At 43.3% G+C, this 23,239-nt stretch overlaps 2 protein-coding genes across 46 annotated transcripts in view; both read right to left on the bottom strand.

Moving 5' to 3' along the window:
• The window catches only part of BLOC1S1 (biogenesis of lysosomal organelles complex 1 subunit 1), a 1,086,347-nt gene that overhangs the window by 87,710 nt on the left and 975,398 nt on the right, over positions 1 to 23,239 (bottom strand). For 2 of the 44 annotated variants that reach the window (XM_050748982.1, XM_050749019.1), the window contains exon 1: positions 14,986 to 14,989. The exons of 41 other annotated variants lie outside the window; for them this stretch is intronic. The gene's annotated coding sequence lies outside the window, so the exon portion shown is untranslated. Of the gene's footprint in view, positions 1 to 11,585; positions 11,590 to 14,985; positions 14,990 to 23,239 lie in introns of those variants that run through there. One more of the 44 variants, XM_050749016.1, reaches the window with a different exon arrangement.
• The window catches only part of TMT1B (thiol methyltransferase 1B), a 686,675-nt gene that overhangs the window by 54,773 nt on the left and 608,663 nt on the right, over positions 1 to 23,239 (bottom strand). The gene's annotated exons all lie outside the window — the stretch shown is intronic.

The raw sequence follows: 23,239 nt of genomic DNA, 5'->3' as shown, positions 1-23,239 counted from the left end.
TTTAGAGAGTGCTGTGTGCTGGGGATTATACAGTATATCAGTTGACCTTTATAACAACATTAGTGACAATTGTTATTTTGTCGTTGCAGATAAAGAACCAGAGCTCTGAGGGTTTAAACGACCTATGCAAGATCACAAAGTCAGTGAACAGTAGAACCAGGATTGTAATTTCGAGCCTGAGATATCAACCACATACTTACTATATCTCTAGTGAGGCCAATAGCCTCACCCTACACTTTTGAGAGATGAACTCGCATGTAGTCAGTTTGGACAGAAGGAGTATCTTAGTTCATTAGTTCTCTCTACTTTCGTCAATAAATCTTCATGACATTTTGGGCTGGCTGATTAAAAAGGAAAAAAAAAAAAACCAACTTTTCAGATGTCCACATCACCAAGAAAACACAAAATAGATCCTGACGTTTTCAAATTTTAAAAATGTTGTTTTTTTTCAATTAAAAATATTTAGGAAACATTTGGAATAAATCCACCATTATTCCATCACCTTAAATTCTTTTTTTTCTTGTAATCACCCTCAAGTCTTTGTCCCACTGCAAACCCACTTGCTATGCGTGTATTCATAGTGTATATACTATTTTGTCTTCTTTTCCTTTTTTAATGTTTGCTGTAAGCATTTTGCCATGAGACCACATGGTATTCTGAACAATCTTTCTAAGAAAGTTCTGGTAGTAGTCCATTGAATTTCTCCACTAACATTTAACAGATACTTCTCATCCTCATGCACTTTACACTGTCCCATCGTTTTTTGCTATGGTAGATAATGATGCAAACAATATTTTTGTGTGTGTCGCAGTTTGCCTCTGTTAGCTTATTCCTTTAGGGTAAATTGGGAGTAATATTATTGGCTAAGCGTGTGGACATTTTTATGGGTCTGGCTGTGTTATAATTGTTTGGGATTCCTGTAGTTGGACACATGAGTGGCAATACCAACCTTCCATCTCTTAGTAAAACTGGGATCCTTAAAAAACTTCAGTAGCTTTAGGGGTACAAGTGGTTTTTGGTTACATGGATAAAGTGTATAGTGATGAAGTCTGGCATTTTAGTGGACCAGTCACCCAAATAGTGTACATTGTGCCAATAGGGTTTTTTTTTTTTTTTCTTTCCTCAGCCCTCTCTCACCCTGCCCCCTTCTGGACTCCTTGACCCTCCCTGTCCTCATCCAGCCCTCTCCCTCCCTCCATACTCACCTCACCTTTTCCACACTGTGCGCATTTCTTCACTCTCAGACCTCTAATTAGATTTTGCCTCAAGATGTCATCCGTGAGGGTGGAGAGGCAAGTTTCTCCCTGACTGTCTGCTCTTCCTTCCCTGTTTCCAGTCTGACTCTGTGAATTTCCCTCTTCCTCTTCCCACACATCCTGACACAATTGGGACAATCTTCAGGGAGACATTGGCCCTGGAGTCACCACTATCCTTTTCAAAGCCTCCCACAGAGGATCGTTGAGAAAGACGGAAAGTAACTGCCCGCCGGGTCACAGAGAGGGGACGAAGTTCTTTTTAAAAAACACTACTTTTAATTGTGGTGAAAACATATAACATAAAATTTACTATCTTAACCATTTTAAGTGTATGTGTCAGTATTGTGAAGTATATTCAACAGAGCTCTAGAACTTTTTCATCTTGCAAAATGAAATTCTATACCCATTAAGCAACTCTCCATTTCCCCCTCCCGTGGCTCTTTTTAAAACCGTAAAACCATCCCTATGCCTCCAATAAGCCTTAGAGAGATAGGCAGACGGGCAAATTGATCAGCGAACGGGCACGTGGACTGGGGAAGAGATAACCTGTAGTTAACCGGCTAGATGGACAGAGGATGACCGGCAGGGTGTGGCTGGCTGGCTACAGGACTGGTCACCCCATGACCCCTGGATGCAGGAGGTGAGGCCATTAAAGGCTGAATGGAGCAGAAAGCAGATCTTGAGGGGTAGCTTTGACATCTCAGGGGCAAGGGAGTTGGGATTCTGGAGCCTAATGGGGGATGCAGGAAACGGGGGAAATGAGGGAAGGGCAACCTTTATTGGGTCAGAGAGGTCTGGGGGAGCACAGCCAGGCAATAAACTGGCTTTTGTTCTTTCAGATTTTTTGTTTTGTCTAAAGTATTAATGGGAGCTGCACATGGTGTGTGTGTGTGTGTGTGTGTGTGTGTGTGTGTGTGTTGGGGAGGGTGTGGGGCAGCAAAGATGTAGGGAGTTGTCTGTGGGCTCTGGGATGGGACCCATTAGCAGGAGCCTGAGAGATGCTGACCACAGGCAGTGTGGAGGCTGTGATGCCCGGCTGGTTTACACACTGCACGCAAACCCACAAGCCTGTGCACACTATCCACTGCCTCACTCCATCACTTCAGCCCACACACCCCATCCTATTAGACACACCACAGACATGCCTATCACATGATCACCACACTTACAACATGCTACACATCCCCCACAGCATAACTACTCATGACACACATCAAAGGCTTGCACAGTCTGTGTATATACACACTTGCCTTGTTCTGTTATGTACAATTTTATCTGGCAGAAATTGTCCAACATTCTCTGTCTCCTTCCCAGCCCTTCTCCCTGTCCAGCCAGCTTAATGACACCTGAATCACACCTCTGCAAATGCAATAGTAGAGATCTGGGAACCCTCTCTGGACTTTTTTCTCTCACGCCCAGGGACAGATACTGACTCCCAACACACAGCAAGAGGTCCTAAGGCCCTGAATGGGCCCTGATCTGCTCACTGTTCTTCTTCTCTTCCTGTTTTTGGCAGGGTCTAGATATATCAGGGAAAGGCCCAAGGCTTCCTGGCACTGTGTGGGGCACTTACCCGAGGAGGTGAAATGATCATCCTGCCAGGGAGGAGGGCTGTTGGGCACCGGCGAGTCTCTGCTGTTGCCCTCTCTCCTCCCTGGAAGCCTCAGCCTCTGTGGTGCCCATGTCATTCTCCACCTGGCGTTGTGCCTCCACCCTGCTGGAGATTTGGGAACCCCTGACTCTTGGGGTTTCCCTGGGTAACCCTGAGCTGAGAGAGTGTCATGGGCCAGATAATTCTGTCTGGATCCCCAGTGCCTGCTGTGTTCTTCTCCTCTCCTTAAGCTCATTGCCCCTGGCCAACCTCCTGACACCTTTTTTTTCCTCTGGGATAACTGTCGCCTCCCCACTCGTGAAGGGTTTCTTTGGTTACAGACGACATGAGGTTTGAGGGTCTCTGTCCCTCCTGTCTAGAGTCTCATCCTGGGAACTAACTGCTGTGAGTGAAATCTCAGCTTCCTGTTAAATGTAGATGCTCCTGGAGAATTCTAGAGGCTATGCCAGTGAAGTCATTGATCTCCATGCTTGGTTTGCTTTTTAGAAAGTGTTCCAGGGAGGACACCGCCTGTCTGCTTATCCAGGGGCTCACAGGAGGGAGAGCTGGGTTTCCATCAATCCTGGATCTCCCACGTCATTGCAGATGTGCTGAGTGAGGCACTTACACAGACAGTGCAGCCTTCTGAATATTTTCAGCATAGAAATGATGATGGAGGGCGGTGACATTAGGGGTAGAACAGAGGTGTTACCTGAGATAACCTGGGCCTTTGCCTAAATCCCTGATGTCCTCTAGTTGACACTTGCTGTCTCCACTTTTTATCTCCCATTTTCTCCAATTGTCCCTACCACTCCAGAATTTTCTCTTATCAAGATAACCAACAACTTCCATGTTGCCAAATCCAGTGGTTAATTTTCAGTCCTCATCTTAATCTCTTAGCAGTCTTTAACACATTTGGTTCCCTCCCCTTCCTGAAACACTTCCTTTGACTTCTATGACTTGCAAACATATTTCTTTGTCCCTGGCCTTTCCTTATCGACACAACTGAGTACTTCCCCTTAGATGTTTCAGAGTCACCCCAAACTTACCATGTCCCAACTAGAGCTCTTGTTCCTCTCCTGAGCTTCCCCAGTGCAGTAAGGGACCTGTTGCCACCTAGTTGCTCAGGCCAAAAATCCAGCTGTCCATTTTGTTAATATTTCTTTTTTAACATCCCACACTTAATTTTTCTCAGCAAGTCCTGTCACAGTTCTACCTCAAAAAGTCAATCCCAAGCAACCCTCTCTTACCATGTTTGCTGCTAAAACCTGGGCTCAGCAAATTGTTTTTCACTGAGCCTTTCTTGCCCCCTGCATCTCATTCAGCTGGTGAGATTTTCTCCAAGTGTAAGTCAGACAATATCATTCCTTTCCTTTATTTTTATTTTTATTTTTTATTTTTGAGTCAGGGTCTCGCTCTGTTGCTCAGATTAGAGTGCAGTGGTGCAATCTCGGCTCACTGCAACCTCCGCCTCCCGGGTTCAAGCAATTCTTCTGCCTCAGCCTCTCCAGTAGCTGTGATTACAGGCGTGCACCACCACGCCACGCTAATTTTTGTATTTTTAGTAGTGATGAGGTTTCACCATGTTGGCCAGGCTGGTCTCGAACTCCTGACCTCAAGTGATCCTCCTGCCTCGGCCTCGCAAAGTGCTGGGATTATAGGCATGAGCCACCATGTCTGGTCATTGCCTTCCTTGAACAGCTCATAGCTTTTCATTATAGGGAGCATAAAATACAAACTCCTTTCACTGATTTATAAGACCCTAATGAATTGATCTGTTGTCTTGTCTTAAGCCTGTCCTTTCCTTTCTTTCTGTGTGTGTGCGTGTGTGTGTGTGTGTGTGTGTGTGTGTGTGTGTGTTTTTAGAGAAGGGGTCTTGCTGTGTTGCTCAGGCAGGACTCCAACTCTTGGGCTCAAGCAATTCTCCTACTTCAGCCTTCCAAGTAGCTGGGACTACAGGTATGCACCACCACACCCCACTTTGGCCTGTTGTTTTCTTCTGATGTTTTGACATCTGGGGCCTTACTGACCTTGGAGAGACTGCCCCTACCAGAGTCAGCTAATTCCTAGATAAAATCCCGCCAACAGTGCCTTTTGTATGCAAACTAACCAATCCAGGGTCCATACCTTCAACTGCCTCCTTTATTGGGCTCTAACACTTTGGGGCGATATTCCCCAGTCCTAATCATCCCAGGGTCAGGTAGACACCTAGAGACAGCCGTATACCCCAGAGCCCCCTGAAATTACTCAAATCTGTCAATTCTGAGCCTGTTTAGCCTGCTTCCTCTGTCTTGCACATTTCTTCCATGAAAACCACAAGAAAGGCTCCTGCCCACATTTACCCCTTGCTCCCTCTGCCTTCTGATTGACCTGGTGCTTTCCCATGTGGCCCTGTATGGTGTGGCGGGTCCCCCTTCTCAGGAATTGTAATAGACTATCTTCCCAATGGCTTGTCTCCTGATCTGTTGCTTATACCATATCTGAATCATAATAATACAACCTATGTTTAAAAACCCCTTGCTCTTGTCTTCCTTGTCCATTATGCTCCAGGCATGCTAGCCTGCTTTCTCTTTCTTACACACTTCAGGTACTTTGCAGTTTCTGTTCTGTCTGTCCAGAGGCTCTTGCCCTGGATCTTCCCACGAGTGACTTCTTATTATTCAAGTCTCAGCTCAAATTTCACCTCTTTAGAAAGACCTTCTTGAACTGTCCTAGATAAAGTAGTACCATACACTGATCACCCTGTTTCATATTCTTCATTGCATGTATATCAATCAGAATTACAGCATTTGTTTATTTGTTTCGGTGTTTAGTGTATTTCTCCTCCACTAGAAGATAGATCCATGAAATCAGGGACTTTGTTTTGTTCATAGCTATTGCTTTAGAGCTTGGAAGAACAGTGAGTACATAGCTTAGGAGAGCTGTTTTGACACATATTGTAGGTTGCACATTCAATTCCATTCCAACTTTTATGCATGCCTTTCTGTCCCCTGGAGCCTGGAAAGCTAAAGATTGCATTCCCCAAATCCCCTTACAGCTCAAGGCTCTACACGTGACCTAGTTTCTGCCAAGCTGTAGCACCTGTGTGAGGTATGGAAGGCAGAGGGAGTGAGGCAGAGGCAGTGCTTCTCTTGCTTCTGTTGTTTCTCCTGAAAAGGTTAGTTGAGATTTTCTGTGGCAGTTGTAGCAGAGGTCTCAGTGCTGTGGGTGTCCAAAGGCAAGGTCTGGAGTATCCATTTTGCCTGGCATGGATGGAGATGGAGGTGATGTGGTTTTGGAGCCAGCAGCTGGGGCAGTGTCTTCCTAATGCCTCACTTTCTTGACCTTGGCAGTGTAGCAGATTCTATGGCAGGTCTGATCCACAGTGTTATTCTAAAATTATTTCTAGAAACTTAGTTGAGAAGGTGCTCTTCTAGTCCTTCCATTGATTTTGTGTTATAAGTACCCAATTATCTGAATCAAACATATTTCTGCTTAAACTAGCTAGGATGGTATCCATTATTTGCAGTTGAACTCTGACATATACTGACACAGAGTTTAGTACCAGAAATTGTTGCAAGGGTGGAAATCTGGGATGGATCATTTGATCTCATTGGGTTTAAAGACAATGAGGATTCAGTACTATCGGAGGATGGAAGACTGGCAGTCTTTCGTTTTCAGCCTTCAGATGTGAAACAGTTACATAAATAATTACCTATCATCATCTGAAGTGCCACTGAATGGTGATTCCTTAGCATAGTATGAGTACAAGGAGTTAAATGACAGTGAGTTTGGTTGCTGTTCACAACTGCTCTGGCAGCTTAAAGAAAGAAACTGTCAGGCTTAGGACTTTTATATTTTCAGCTAAACACATAGAACTTGTAGGTTTGCTAGGGGCCCAGAGTAAGAGAAGGATATTGGCCGGTCCAGGCTGCAATACAGCTATCTCTGCTGCTGGCTTTTATGACTAAGGGAATCTGAAGGTGTGAGAAGTGCCATGGCTGCACTGGTGCTGTTTGGAGCCTGTGAAAAGCCCCACTCACAGGAGAGTTGTAGTGGAGGCCCCAAGGATTCAGAGAAAGTCCACGCCCTCTTCACCAAGTAACTACTATACTCTTGAGAAATACCTCCTTGTTTGTTATTTATTTGTGTATTTTTGAGATGGGCTCTCACTCTGTCATCCAGGCTGGAGTGCAGTGATGCAATGAGGACTCGTTGCAGCCTTGACCTTCTGGACTCAAGCGATCCTCCTGCCTCTGCCCCCCTGAGTAGCTGGGACTACAGGGTGTGTGCCACCACACCTGGCTAATTTTTAAAAAATTTTTAGTAGTGATGAGGTCTCACTATGTTCCCCAGGCTGGTCTCAAATTCCTGAGAATTTGAGGCAGAGGAGATCCTCCTGCCTTGACCTCCCAAAGTTTTGAGATTACAAGTGTGAGCCACCGCTCTGGGCCATTGTTTGTTATTTGATCTCTGGCAGAGGATAAACACCTGACCCTGGGATACCAGGTGACTCTGCAACCTGAACTGCCCTTTATGACCTGGGTGTTTTCCAATTGATAAAGCTGCATGGTCAGGCCCAGAAGCACCCCGTCTTCAAGTGAAGAGGCATACATGAGGTCAGACTTGAAGAAGTCCTGAAGTCACAAGGATATTTCACCAGTTCATGGTCCACACTCCCGTCATGTCTATTCTTGACACACTAATGTCCTTTCTTCCTATGGCCTCATGAAGTGTTCCTCATGACTGGTTGATGGAGGAGGAAAAAGATTTGGGTCTAGCTTACAGAGAACTTTGCACAACTCTGCTGTGACTAACTAGATATGGATGTCTATGGCATTATAGCCCCAGTAATGGGGGTTGACCCTGAGGAAAAAAGGGGTGACCTGAGGAAGAGTGGAGAAGAAAAATGCCTGCTGAGCAGAATTTTGATAGTACAACTTAAAGAGTCTGCTTTTCCTGGAAGAAGGATGGTCTGAGATATGGATTTACATTGATCCATGAGCAGCAGCTAATGGTTTGTTTGGTAGGAGGTTTAGGAATTAGAAGGAACAATACAGGAGAATGAGTGACAAGGCATTCTGATGATGATGATCATCATCATCACTACTAACACTTCTGTAATGCTCACTCTGTGTCGGATATTGTTCTAAGCACTTTTTATATACTAACTTATTGAATCCTCCCAGAACACTGTGGGGTAGTTTCAACTATTATGCTCGGTTTACTGAAGAGGAATCTGAGGCATAGAGTGGTTAGGCACGTGGACAAGACCATGCAGCTAGTAAAAGGCTGAGCTGGCATTTGAATCCGGTGACCTGGCTGCAGAGTTCATGCTGTCAACCATCTTACTATACTATGAATGAGCTTTTGAAAATGGGTCCAGACTGCGAGACTATTTGTGAATATGTGAGACAATGTGAATGCTCACGAAAGTTCTCTCACTGCAGAAGATACTGTTAATACTGAGAGATCAAGATGACCCAGCTGGTAGATGTCAGTCAGCTTTCTCCAGCATCTCCGGTGCTTATTCAAGGGATCACAATCAAAATGTCGATGGTGGAAGGGATGAAGGTTAGGCACAGGCTTACCACCAATGGTTCCCCTCACCAAGACTGGTCTGGCTACACCATGGCTGAGTGTGTAACCTGCCAATAACAATAGCTTGGTGTGGTAGGCAGAAAGTTCTCAATGATCCTCATCTTCTGATATTCGTGCATTTGTGTAATTCTCTCCCTTTTAGTGTAGGTTGGAACTAGTGACCTGCTTTTATTGAAGGGATCATGGCAAAAGGGATGGGATATCTGACATTATGTTGCAAAAAGATTTGGTTTTCATCTTGGGTCCTCTCTGGTTCTCCTCTGCCTCTGTCTGTCTTCCTCTTCCCCCTTCTCACAAGTTGCCATATTGAGGACCCTTGGCAGCCTGTGGAGAGACTCACTGAAGAGCCAAAGCCTGCCAGCAACCATGTGAATGAGCCTGGAAATAGATTTTCTGAGGCCTGCCAACAGGCACACGAATGAGTTTAGAAGTGGGTTCCCCAACCTCAGTTGTCCCTTAAGGTGACTGCACCCTCAGTGAAAGCTTGACCCCATCCACCTGAGAGACCCTGAGTGAGAGGCACCCAGCTCATTGCTCTCTCCTGGATTCTTGGTCAACTCAAACTGTGAGATGATAATTGTCTGTGATTTTAGGCAGGGACGTTTTGTAGTAATTCGTTACATAGCAATGGGTAATAGTCTGGAGATAGTTTGATTACATTGTACCCCTTGCCTGAAGGAGGCAATGCTCTGCACTCACTGGGATAATCACTTACTCTGGGCATGGATTTACCTTTCCTGCCTGCCTGCCTGCATCTGCCAGCTTTACCATCCATGGACTTACTGAATGCTGCATTTGTTGTCATGATATTTCACATAATATCGCATCTAACCAAGGAACAAATAGCGAAACAAGTGAGACAATGTGCTAATGCTCACAGGACTCATTGGGGTTACCCATGTAATTTCATTCCCCAGAATCACCTGGCCTTCTTTGAACTATAGAATGGCCAACTAAAAACTCAAATACAGCACCAGTTGGGAGAAAAAAACCTTGAAAAGTTTGAGTGATCTCTTATAGGTGAGACATAGGCTGTGAACTCCAGACCAATATGTGGTATTCTCCCATAGCCAAAATACAATAGTCAAATTACAAATACAAAATACATTGGTAACCAAGTGGCTGAAGTAGGAGTGGCACCGCTTGCCACTAAACCTAACGACTTACTTGCAAAATGTTTGCTTCCTGTCCTTGTGAATCTGGGCTTTGTTGATTTAGAGATATTATTACATTAAGGAGGTATAAATGGCCTTTCATTATCCATTTTACTCTTAACTTTTTGGAAGTAAAACTCCCCTATTTTTAGCTGGGCACTTGGTTGTCAAGCAAGAACCCACCGTTATTAAGCTTTCTTGTTTTAAAATGTGATCAAATCACTAGATTTGGGTCAATGATGTGAGTAGAATTCATGTGGGAAACTTCTGGGTTACTGTTATGGTTTGAATGCATTTTCCAAAATTTATGTGTCGGAGACTTAATCCCCAATGCAACAATGTTGGGAGGTGGGTTTTTAAAGGAGGGATTAGCTCATGGGGGCTCCACTTTCATGAGTGGATTAATGAATGCTGTTTTCTCGAGAGTGGGTTATTGTGCGGGCAGCTTTGTTATATGGACTCTGTCTCCCATGCACGCTCTTTTGCTATTCTGGCTGCCACCTTCTGCAGCACAGAGGCCCTCACTAGACGCCAGCACCATTCTCTGGACTTCCCAGCAGCCTCCAGAACCATGACCCAAGTAAATGCCTATTGTTTGTAAATTACCCAGGTGATATTCTCTTACAGCAGCAGAAAATATACTAAGACAGTGATCTCCTTAGTGTTCAAGCTGCCTACACAGAATTTCTTTGTTCCTTCCCTTGGGTTAGTATGAGGGTATGGAGGTAACACATACCCTCATACTCCTGTGTATGAGTTGAGGAGATGGCAGGTGCAAGGATATTGGAGGGAGCTGGATCTTGGCATCACTTCACATAGCAGATCCACACTGGCAGGTCTGGACCTCTCACCTTCGGACAGCATATCTCAGTTTCATTACAGAAAAAGAAATTTTAATCTTATTTAATCCACTGTGCTATTGAGTTTCTTTGTTATAGCAATTAACCTGTACCTTAACCAACATAGCAGGAATGCCACTACCAGGGACAAAAGAATGGTTTCATAGAATTAGAAGTTCAGACTTATTTCTGTCCATTTAAGGCTTCTCATGACACTGTGCACATAAGCAAAAAAGAGAAGAATCTCATGTTGGATGGGGTGATTGATGGTGATTATCTTATTGATATAGGGTTGTCACACAATGTGAGCAGGAAGGTGCTCACTTTAAAACCCAAGAGGGAAAGCATAGTGATCCTAACCAAACCCCAAACCAACCAAGCCAAACCAACCCCCAGGGGATTGTCTGGTGTGCTGGTTGCATGGGAAAACCAGTAGAGTAAGACCACCAAAGACTCATATTCTTTAGGAGTGAATAATTTGGTTTTCCCCATCAGGTAAGACAATCCTGTCATGAATAATACCATTACGCATCACTTAATGATGGAGTGCATTCTGAGAATGACTCATTAGGTGGTTTCATCATTGTGTGAACATCACAGAGTGTAATTCCACAAACCTAGATGGTATAGCCTACTACACAACTAGGCTATATAGTACAGCCTATTGCTCCCAGGCTACAAACCTGTACAGCATGTCACTGTACTGATTACTGTAGACAATTGTAATACAATGTAAGTATTTGTGTATCTATATAGAGAAAAAGTACAGTAAAAATGTGGTATTACAATCTTATGGGACCACCACTGTATATGAACCAGCATTGGCCAAATGTGCTTATGCGGTGCATGGCTGTATATAGATGTCGTCAGCCCTCAGTATCCACGGGCTCTGCATCTGTAGATTCAACCAGAAGCAGATTAGAAATATTTGGAAGAAAAAGAAAAATAGCAAGACAACAGTAAAAAATAATACAAATGAAAAAAACGGTAGAGCATAACAACTGTTTACATAGTATTTACATTGTATTACGTATTATAAGTAATCTAGAGATGATTTAAAGTATATGTGGGGATGTGCATAGGTTATATGGAAATCCTACACCATTTTATGTAAGGGACTTGGCATCCTTGGATTTTGGTATTTGTAGGGAGTCCTGGACCCATTCCCCCATGGATACCGAGGGATGACTGTGTGCATATGTATGCAGTCAACCCTCCATATCCATGGATTCCATATCTGTGGATTCATCCAACCTTGGATTGAAAACATTCTGGGAAAAAATTCAGGCCCCTGGGCCTGAGGACAGAAAAAGTGGGCCAGGCTTCCTGCTCCTGGGGTAGCTCTCCTGCTTCATTCACAGAGATATGAAATGAAGGTGGAATAGCAGCTCTCTAGAAAGCAGTTTGTGTTAAGGCTCTTTGTGGGTCTGAAAACTACCCTGACGAGTCCAGGGTAGGTGGTCAACTTGATTGATTGGTGGACATATAGGCACATAAGTAGATGGGCAATTGGCCAGATGAACAGAGGATGTATAGGTGGAGATGTGGATGCTTGGCTGAATGACTGAAGGGCTAGGTGACCCCTGAAAGTGGGAGGTGACACTCTCAGAGTGTGTGTGAAGTAGAAAGAGGCTCTTGAGGGGTTGCCCCACTGAAGGAGGGGACCTCTGGCTTGGAAGGTCATCAGAAGTCTGTTTTGATTTTGGAACGGAGAAAGACAGTATTTTCTTAACCTTGGGACCTGAGAATGTCCAATATTTCCATTAGTCACAGACTCTGGGGACCAAGCCTGTAGCCTGTGTGTAGTGTGTATGCCGTGAGTGAGGTGTGAATTGTGCATAGTTTGAGTGTGATGGGCCTATGGATGTTTGTGGTGTATTTGGTGGATGGTAGTATGTGGAAGGTGGGTGTCAACAGGTAGCCCTCTGGACTGATTTTTCGCCAGCCTTTGGCATAGCTTTTCTCTGGGGGTGTCTGGAGATATCTTTCATCTCTCTCTCTCTCTCTCTTTTTTTTTTTTTTTGAGATGGAGTCTCGCTCTGTTGCCCAGGCTGCCGTGCAGTGGCCCGATCTCAGCTCACTGCAAGCTCGGCCTCCCGGGTTTACGCCGTTCTCCTGCCTCAGCCTCCTGAGTAACCGGGACTACAGGCGCCCGCCACCTCGCCCGGCTAGTTTTTTTTGTATTTTTTAGTAGAGACGGGGTTTCACCGTGTTAGCCAGGATGGTCTCGATCTCCTGACCTCGTGATCCGCCCGTCTCGGCCTCCCAAAGTGCTGGGATTACAGGCTCGAATCATCGCGCCCGGCCTTTCATCTCTCTTTTAATCAGAGCTCCTGTTTCTTGGACCCAATGTCTTTCTCTTTCTTAGCTTACTTTTGTAAGCTTCAGTAGCTCCATGTGCTATTGGATAGTGGAATACAATTTTTGAGACTCTGCACATCTGAAAAAATATTCTATTTTTGTACTTGATTGAGAGTTGGCTGGGTATAGTAGTCTAGATGAAATTAATGTTTCTTTAGAATTTCTAAGGTATTGTTTTGTTGTCTTCAGGCTTCCAATGCTGTGTTGAGTTATCTGAATCCTTACACAGCCATCTCCTGTTTAATAAAAATAATCTGTTCATGAAAATCAGATGTTCTGTGTAAATATGCTAACTGGGAACCTATTTCTCATCATTTTGAGTGGGAAAAAATATTATGTGATACGTGTCTACCCTAAACCTTCAGCCAATTGCCTAAAACATGATAAAGTAACATATTATCACAAATAACAGACTATTATGTTTGGAGAGAAAAATGCTTAAAATATCACACCTGATCATCAATTAACATGGTTGTTAACAAACAGTTGCGTTGTATGTAACAACATAGCCTGTCTTCTAGCCAGCAACATTCAATATGCACATTCTTTCTCAGGACGCCGATTTCAAATGATTTCTCTGTGTATTTAGTATGCAACCCAGGACTACACAATGCTTTTATTGAAATGTCTGGAGTTTTTGGAATGAAACATGAAGTTTTCTTACATAAACACCAGCCGAGAATGATGCACATTTAAAAATATTGTGAACATGCTACTTTAATCACCTTAAAATTGCTTTTATCAGAAACAAAAAGGAGTTTCTTGTCCCTTTTCAGCTTAGAAAGATGTTGGAAATTCTTTTAGGGGGTGGGGTAGAGAGAGAGAGAGACTCAAATCTTGAAACTGTTGTGTACAAATTGATTTAAAGTTCAGAGCATTGGTTCCCAGAAATTGCTTTCTATTTGGAAATTCCCTTCTGAGTATAAATTGTTAAAACATTTTATTGAGACATAAAAGCTCATTTGTAAAGATGCGAAATTTTTCTTTTGAAATGCCTACTTAAAAGATGAATATATATATATAGATGTGATCTGGCCAGACAGTTTGGATGCTTGGGACAAATCTGATGAGCAAATGTATCTGTAGATTTTAGTGTTTCTTAGACCACCATGATTTCAAGATATAATGAATAGAATGGCCAAGAACTCAAGCCACATTTGCTTTAAGGCTTTAAACCTTTCTCTAAAACAGAACTAAAACCAAGCCTAATGGCTACTGATTGTTGGCCTGTGGCTATTTAAATGTTTCCGACTTTGATCTGTGATTGCTTTACCCTATCAGGGCTGCTGAAGTCTGTCTCTGTTTCTCTTTTTATTTAGAAAGTATATCAAACTTGAGACCAAAAAAGATAGTGATTTGATTTGAGCACCACCCATTTTATGTTTACACATTAAAAAAGTTAAACATTTTTTATAGACAGGCAAAATAGAGAAGATTATAATGAATCCTCATATGCCAATTACTCAAGTTCTGCTATTTTGGGATTTTGATAACACTTCTTCTGTTTTTTGTTTTTTGAGGTGGAGTCTTTCTCTGTTGCCTACAGTGCAGTGGCACGATCTCAGCTCACTGCAACCTCCGCCTCCCAGATTCAAGCGATTCTCCTGCCTCAGCCTCCTGAGCAGGTGGGATTACAGGCATGTGCCACCACGCCCAGCTAAGTTTTATTTTTTATTTTTAGTAGAGATGGAGTTTCACCATGTTGACCAGGCTGGTCTCGAATTCCTGACCTCCAGTGATCCAATTACCTTGGCTTCCCAAAGTGTGGGGATTACTGGCGTGAGCCACTGCGCCTGGCCTCAATTCTTATATCTAGAAACCATGGATGGTCTGAGAAATACTGAAATCTAGAAATATATCTTTACTCATTAGATTTGTTCCAGGCATCCAACCTATCTGGCCAGGTCATATCCATATGTTCAACCTTTAAATAGAAGTTAAAAAAAGGTTTGTGTCTTCACAAATCAAGTTTCATATTTCAATAACGTATTTAAAAATCTTGTACTTACAAGGAAATTTCCAAGTACAGAGTAATTTGTGAGAACTCTTCCTTAGAAAACACCTTAAAATCTATTTGTAAATGGCAGCCTCGAGGTTACGGGGCTCCTAATTTCCTCTCCCTCCCACCTTCTTCCTTCTCGCCTTCCCATTTTTTTTGTTGCTTTCCTTTCTTTCCCTCTTCAATTCTTCTTTAGCCTTTATTTCCCCCCTTTCTTCTTCCTTCATCCATATCCCCACCCCCCAGAAGATGTTGCCTTTTGAGGATAAAAACTTTATTACTTTACACATATTAAAATAGCATTGCAAACTTACAGCAGTTCTGAGCTCCATTGTCCCCCTCCTCCTCATAGAAGACCTTGGCACATATTATTACAAAGAGAGGAAAAGAAAACTCCGTTATTGTTTTCCCTACTTGAGGTATGATGTGGAAAGAGCAGATGTATGGTCAATTTTAATGATTTTCTTTGATAATTTTATTTTCATATTTGATTTTTAAAATTTTCCTTAAAACTAAAAAAAATAAAGACAAGTTTTCACCATGTTGGCCAGGCTGGTCTCAAACTCCTGACCTCGAGTGAGCTGCCCGCCTCTGTCTCTTTAAGTGTTGAGATTACAGGTGTGAGCCAACCACACCTGGTGATATTTTAATTTTTATTGAGTGCCCTTAAGTCGCCTACTTGGCAATTGTATTTAGGCAATTGTATTTAGTTTATTAATCTGTGAGTACTCCCCTTCAGTGTTTGACATTTTCTAAAGAAAAAATCTCCACTAGAGGGAAGTGTTTGCTTAGCTCATTCCTGGACAGTGATTCCACCCTGTGAGAATTTAAGTCCTTTCAAGAATTTCTGAACACGTGGTGTGTGTGAGACGCTGTAAAAATAATATGTCCCACTAGAGGGAGCCATTTATCCAGATAATCTCTGGAATAGTGCGTCCATGACCTGATAATTTGGTCCCTTCTACACATAGACATGCTAAAAGCAATGTCCTAGGTCCTCAGCCTCCACCTCCCATTGCATAGTTCCCATGGGGGCCTTATACAGGAATTATTTGCACATCATAATAACCTTGAAATGGAAGATGGGATAAAATTGCAAGCTACTAATGCAGTGTACTAGTGCTCAATGTGAGACTGCCTATTGTTGGCACATACAGTATTTGTTTACCTTAACCTGGCTCATACATTGTGTGTCTATGGGGTTTGGACACTCAAACATTCAATTAAGACTAACTCAGGTTGGGAAGTAAGCAGATGGGTACATCCTCCTCCTGCCTATTTTCTTTTCCTCTTCTTCTTCTTCTTCTTCTTTTTTTTTTGTGACAGGGTCTCACTCTGTCACCCAGGTTGGAGTGCAGTGGTGCCATCTTGGCTCACTGCAGCCTCCACCTTCTGGGCTCAAGCAATCCTCCCACCTCAACCTCCTCAGTAGCTGGGACCACAGTAGCTTAGCCACCATGCCCTGCTAATTTTATTTTATTTTATTTTTTTGAAATGGAGTTTCGTTCTTGTATCTCAGGCTGGAGTGCAATGACATGGTCTTGGCTCACAGCAACCTCTGCCTCCCAGGTTCAAGTGATTCTTCTGCCTCAACCTCTGAAGTACCTGGGATTACAGGCATGCACCAACACACCCGGCTAATTTTTTTTTTTTTGAGACGGAATCTCACTCTTGTCACCCAGGTTGGAGTGCAGTGGCAAGATCTTGGCTTACTGCAACCTCCGCCTCCTGGCTTCAGGTGATTCTCCTGCCATAACCTCCTGAGTAGCTGGGATTACAGACACCTGCCGCCACACCTGGCTAATTTTTGTACTTTTAGTAGAGACAGGGTTTCACCATGTTGGCCAGGCTGGTCTTGAACTCCTGACTTCAGGTGATCTGCCTGCCTCGGCCTCCCAAAGTGCTGGGATTACAGGTGTGAGCCACTGTGCCCGGTCAGCTACTTTTTTTTTTTTTTTTATTTTTAGTAGCGACGGGGTTTCACCATGTTGCCCAAGCTGGTCTCAAACTCCTGCACTCAAGCAATCCACCCACCTCAGCCTCCCAATACTGGGACTACAGACACGAACCACTGCACCCAGCTCTCCTGCCCATTTTCTGTACATTTTGAGAAATACATACTCAGACTGGGCACCTCTGGGCACCTCTCTTGTAGACCATCTGAGAATTTGATTCTCAGGGGACAGAGTCCTTGGAGACGGGTGGCCCAGAAACGCTCCTGACGAGAGTGTGGGACTTCAGGCCACAAATGACTTTTGAGCTTTTCTGGAGACTTTACAATCTTATTTCACATAGAATATGCATTCAAGTCAGGCTCCTTGGGACTAGAATTTCAAAATCCACCAGGTCAGTATCCCCATCTGAGTCTCACCTCAGAGGCCAGTTGCCCAGTGTGGAGAGCATTGAATGCTCCAGAAGAAAAAGAAATAGTTCTGCCTCAGTTGGCCTTCTGTTTAGAGCTTATTTCCTTGATAACTTCCTATAGCCTATGACCATACATGAGAAGAGACCAAGTTAAATTTCCTGATTTTATCAAATCAACTTCAACTTACATGGGAAAACACTCTCTTATCTCGACTTCTTAATCCTAGCTCCTTAATCAAGGGTCACCATGTGTTTGCCATATATATTTACTTTTTGTTAGTGTATTGGCTAATTTTCATTGATTCATAAATCACCCTAATACTTAATGGCTTATACAACATCATTTATTTAGTTTACGATTTTGTGGGTTGGCAATTTAGTGTAGGCTTATTTGGGTAGTTCTTCTGTTGGTCTTTGATAGGCTCGCCCATGCCTCCTCAGTGGCCAGCTGGGCAGTTCTGCCAAGGGGTGTGTGTGTATGTGAGATGATTGTCAGGTGGGATGTTGGGGGCAAATGGATTATGTGTCTTTTATCATCTAGTAAACTAGCCCAGGCTTGTTCACATGGTAGTCGGAGGATATGCTTTTTGTGCATTGCATTATGCACATTGCATTATGTTTGCTAGTGTGACATTGTCCAAGGCAAGCCACATGGCCAATTCCAGAGTCAGTGTAGAAGGGCACTACTAAAGAGGGTGGCTGTAAGGGAGGCAAAGAATGTGTGACCATTTCTTGCAGTCTCTGACAGTTGGTCACATTTGACATGTGGACTATGTGAGGGCTATTGAAATACAGGAGTAGAGTGAATCCAAGAGGGATTCTAAAGGAAGAGACAACAGGAATGGGTGACAGATAGTAGGGAAGAGTCAGGGATGACTTCAAAGTGGTTAGTCTCAAAGAGTGAAAGGTTAATGGTGCCATGGATGTAAATGGGGATGATTTGGAGTGTTCGGAAACACTCTCAGAGAAGGTGATATCTCTGCATCTCTGTTACCTCAAAAGAGGCAACATGGTGAGGGGCTAGGGATGAAAGGTAATAGGGGAAATAGTGACACAGGATTTTTCTTGGTCACTTTGCAACAAGCTGGGGCCCTCCAACTGGCGATACCCCTGCCCGGGCCTTCCTCAGCCACACTACCTGCTGCAGAAGAGAGCCCGCCCACTTGGCCTGCCAGGGACATACTTGGCTTGAGCACTGGCTCAGCCTGTGGCTGGGCCAGGTGTGCCCCTGCCCACCTGTGTTATAGCTCATACCCATGTTTGGCAGTTCCTGAATTCTTATCCCATGCCCAAGAAGAATGAGGATATACCTACCATTGAAGGGTGATGAGGGCGGAGAATTTTATTGAGTAACAAAACAGCTCTCTGTGGAGAGGCAATGGGAAGATGCTGTCTCATCTGAAGTTGAGTTGTCTCCCAATGTGCCTAAGTACAGGGCTTTTATGGGCTCAGAATAGGGGAGTGCATGCTGATTGGTTTGTGAGCATGAAAAAAAGTAAAAAAAAAAAAAAGGCATCACTCAAAGGTGGGCATGATAGTGTTATAAAAAGCAATTAGGGAAGGGTAGGCAGGCATATGTAAAATAGGTGAAGGGTGGAGATCAATCAGAGGAAAGTGCGCCAAGCAGGAAGGCAGGTTCTCAATCTGGTCTGTGGATTTCACTTGTAGCTTGACTTTCAGGCTTTAAACTGTCTTTGGCTTGTAGGTGGGGTTTCACTGGGGACCCGCCCCTATCTACCTAGGCATTTGTCTGCCTCATGCCTCTATTAATAGGGACGATTCTGTTTCAAATAAAGGTGAAGTATAGAAGGAATATTGGATGTGGTTTGCAGAGAAGTAGAGCACTGAAATGAGATACAAGACTTGGAGGAAAAAGTGGGGAAGAGGCAAGAGAAAGTTTGAAGACAACACTGTCTCTTAGGTTTATTTTCCTACAGAAAACCCACAGGGCCCTGGGAGCTGAGGAGTGGTAAGGACTTGGTTATTTGTGGGATAGGTAGTAGGAAGAGAGGTCCTGCTGACCTGCTGGCGAATAAACTTGGAACTTTTTCTTACTGAGTTGGAGTCTGGAAGCAGCTCATTCTTCTGGGGCTAGGTGTAGATATAAACTTGGTGGGGGAGCTAGAGGAGATGTTAGCATCAGGCAGGAAAGTGAGAGGTCACCTCTCATCACATGCAACACATTTTCCAAACATCTCATTCATTTCTCTATTAATGTATTAGTCCCATATTTGGAATTCTTGTCACCCATTGACTTTTCCTGGTTTATTGGCAACAGTAGAGAGAAGAAACTCTTGGTAAACTTTCATGCCTTGTTGTCCTTGAAAGTAATCTCTCTTAAGAAATCATCTTTGAGTATTAATTATATGTAGAGTCACTCATTTTTGTTTGTTAAAAATTGAACACAATTTTTTATACTGTTAATTGAAATGGGTATAATGACTCTTTACATTGAACAACTCCCTAGTGGAGGGCCTTGAGCTCTTGGCCTCAATTTCCTCATTTGTAAAATAAAGAGGCTAAGCCCACAGGATAGGCAGCCTTTAAGATGGCCCCCAATAGTCTTTACCTCTTGTTTTTTTCACTTGTGTAATCCCCACCCTTTGAGTATAGGGTTGATGTAGTGAATTACTTCTAACAAATAAAATATGGCAAAAATGATAGGATGATGTTTCTTAGATTAGGTTACAAAAGGACTGGCTTTTATCTTGGGTACTTTCTTGCTCACTTAACTTGATGGAATCCAGTGGCCATGTTATAAACTATCTTTTGGAGAGGTCTACATGGCAAGAAATTGAGGGAGTACAACAGTTAATGAGGATTTAAATTTAGCTAGCAACCATAGAAGTGAGCTTGGAAGGAGATCCTCCCTCAGTCATGCCTTCAGATGGGACCATAGACCTGGTTGACAGGTTAACTGCAATCTCATGAGAGATCTTGAGCCAGAGTCATTCAGCTAATCAACACTTAGATTCCTGGACCAATGAAACTGTGAGATAATAGATGCTTGCTATTTAAGCCACTAGGTTTTGGAAGTAATTTGTTAAGCAGCAACAGATAGAAAATACACCTTTTGAAGTGGGGTACTGTCATAACAACTACCTAAAATATAGGAATGTCTTTGGGGCTAGGTAGTGGGTAGAAGCTGAAGAACCTTTAAGGATTTTAGAAGACTACTGATGAAAGCTTGACTTTGAAAACACTTTTTGTAGAATTTTGGACCTTAAGGATGCTATGGATGAGGGCTTTCGGGAAACTGAAGAAAATCTTACTGGAAACTGGGGAAGGACCTTTGTTATGTAGTGACAAAAGCTTAGCAACACTGTCTCCTGCAGTTAAGTGGACAATGGAAAATGTGCCTAGTGAACTGGGTAATCTAGCTAAGGAGATTTCTAAGCAAAGTGTCGAATGTGCCATCTGATTTCTTCTTGATGGTTATAGTAAGAGGAGAGAGGAAGGTTGAAGTAAATACTGTTAAACAGGAGATATCCAGGACTTGATAGTTTTTGAAATTCTCTTCTAATGATAAATTATGCTAAAATTAAGAAATGGTTTCTAAGTAAGGGTCCAAATCAGGGCACTGTCAGGAAAACCAGTCCAGAGGTGATATCAAGAGTGTGACTGTAATACTTTAAGACCTCAGAAATATCAAGGTTGTGCGTGAGTACCAAGCACAAAAGACCTTTTCAAGAAGTTAAGAATGTGTTTCAGAGGTCCTTTCAATAAAATAATAGGGATACTAGAACCTTTAAAGATCTTTCAGGCCTTAGCTGTGGATTTTATCTAATGAAACAAGTATCAAGAAGATACATTGGAGATCCATAAAATTCCCAAATGAGTTGCATCAGCAGAAACTCTGTCGTCTTGGATTGAAAAGAAGACAGTACAAAATAAAAAAAAGGCATTTGGGTCACTGTAATTCTATTACAAGGAAGAAGGCTGAGAAAACTATTCAGCTACAATTGTGTGCTACTTTTCATGAAAAAGGAAAAATGACTCAGAGGGCAGGACCAAGGACCCAAGAGCAATAATGAATTATTCCCAAGTTTTGAATGAATCAAGGAGTTTCCATCATTTTCAGCTGGATTTCATAATTTTTCTGGACCAGTAATTCCTTTGCATTTCCTATTTTTGAGTGGTAATAGTTATGTGGTTATTCTATGCCTACCCCGTCATTGTATGTTGGGTGTGTGTGGGGATGTTAACTTGTCTTTTTTAGTTTCACAGGTCTACAGATTGAGAACAGTAGTTAGGGGGCTGTATGTACCTGAGGAACTATACCCAAGGAACTTCATCTACACCTGGACCTGATTTAGATGATGAGATTGTGGATTTTGATTGGAAACTATAACAAATGAGACCTTTGATGACTTCGAGAAGGGTGGAATATATATTGCATATGGGAGGGACATGTGCCAGAGGGTGGACTGTAATAGGCTGCCTGTAATGTTTCCCAAATCATCCCTGCCTCCTGATATTCATGTCTTTGTGTGCTCTCCTCCTCTTTAATATGGGCTGGACTTGGCGTCTTGCTTCTAACAAATAGCGTATGATAAAAGTAATGTGATGTCACTTCTAACATTAAGTTATAAAATACTTTTGGCCATTCTTTCATTTGTTTGCTCTAAAGAAAGCCAGCTGCCATGTTATGAGCTTCCTTATGGAGTGCCCACTTGGCAATAAGCACTGAGGAATTAGGGCCTGCTAACAGCAACTGGAGTGAACAACTCAGAAGTTAATCCTTCCCTAGTGCAGCAAAAGATGACTATTAAAGCCAGATATCTCACATCTGTAGGAAATGTGGTATTGCATTTAGATCCAGAAGTTGTGGGTTTGAACCCTGGTGTCCTGTGTGATCTTTGGCAATACACTTAAACTGTTTGAGTATATCAACATCTTTATGTAAAATGTGAATAATAATTTTTCCATCTACTTCATAGGGTTATTGTGAAGATTAAGTGAGGTTAGTGTTGAGAAAATGCTTTTGAAACTGTGAATCGCTCTACAAACATTATAGGTGTTAGAAATGAAACTGGCATGCTGATGAATGTCAGCTGTTACTGGAGTCTAGATGAGGGCACCTGGGGACATAGGCTAGCCCTTTCTCATTTCTTTGGCTGACAGAGTGCTAAAAGAAGGTGCAAACCTAAGACCGAGGCTAGGTAATAAGACACTTCATGTGATAACAGGACATTTTCCTTATGGCCTGTGGGAAAACCTGCACCTTACTGGGGGTGCAATGGGGGCCTAAGCCCCTGACTCCTGCCTCTTGGCCTGACATCATTTGGACTTACTCTGGGGAAGGCACCCATTTTTCCCCAGAATATGCCTTTTGGGGCCCTTATTTATCTTGGAACCAAGTCATTTTTCAGACAAGGTCTTTCACTACCTGCTTGACTTGTTGGTTCCTCAGAGTATAGATGAAGGGATTTAACAGGGGGGCAATAATTGTATTGATTAGAGACACTCCCTTGTTGACATCAACCCCCTTTCCTGGAGAGGGCTTGACATACATAAAGAAGCAGCTGCCATAACACATGGTAACCACAATGACATGAGAGGAACAGGTAGAGAAAGCCTTCTTCCTCTCCTGGACAGAGGGGATTCTGGCAATCGTCCGGACGATCTGGACATAGGACAGGGTGATCAGTACCAAGGTGCCGAGCAGTGCTACTAAGGCCAGGGTAAAATCCACCATCTCCAGCACCTTTGGCCCACTGCAGACGACCTCCATTAGAGACGTGTAGTCACAGAAGAAGTGGTTGATGTGGGTATCACAGAATGGAAGCTGACTGGTCAGGATGACAGGCACTATGATGAAGGAGAACCCTAGTAGCCAGCAGGTGAGGATAAGCTCTGTGCAGACTCTACTGCTTATGAGCACAGGGTAGTGGAGGGGCTTGCAGATGGCAATGTACCGGTCATAGGCCATGGCTGTGAGGAGGAAGAACTCTGTGGCCCCCAGGAAGATGTGGAAAAAGTCCTGGGTAATGCACCCAGCAAAGCTAATGGTCTTGGTCCCCGTGGCAATGTTGAGCAGCATCTTGGGGACGATGACTGTCTGGAACCAAATTTCTAAGCAGGACAGATTCCGG

This window comes from Macaca thibetana, chromosome 11 (assembly GCF_024542745.1).
Source record: "Macaca thibetana thibetana isolate TM-01 chromosome 11, ASM2454274v1, whole genome shotgun sequence".
NCBI lineage: Eukaryota > Metazoa > Chordata > Mammalia > Primates > Cercopithecidae > Macaca > Macaca thibetana.
Note: the sequence above shows the minus strand (reverse complement) of the source record. Positions and strands in the feature narration are given on the sequence as shown.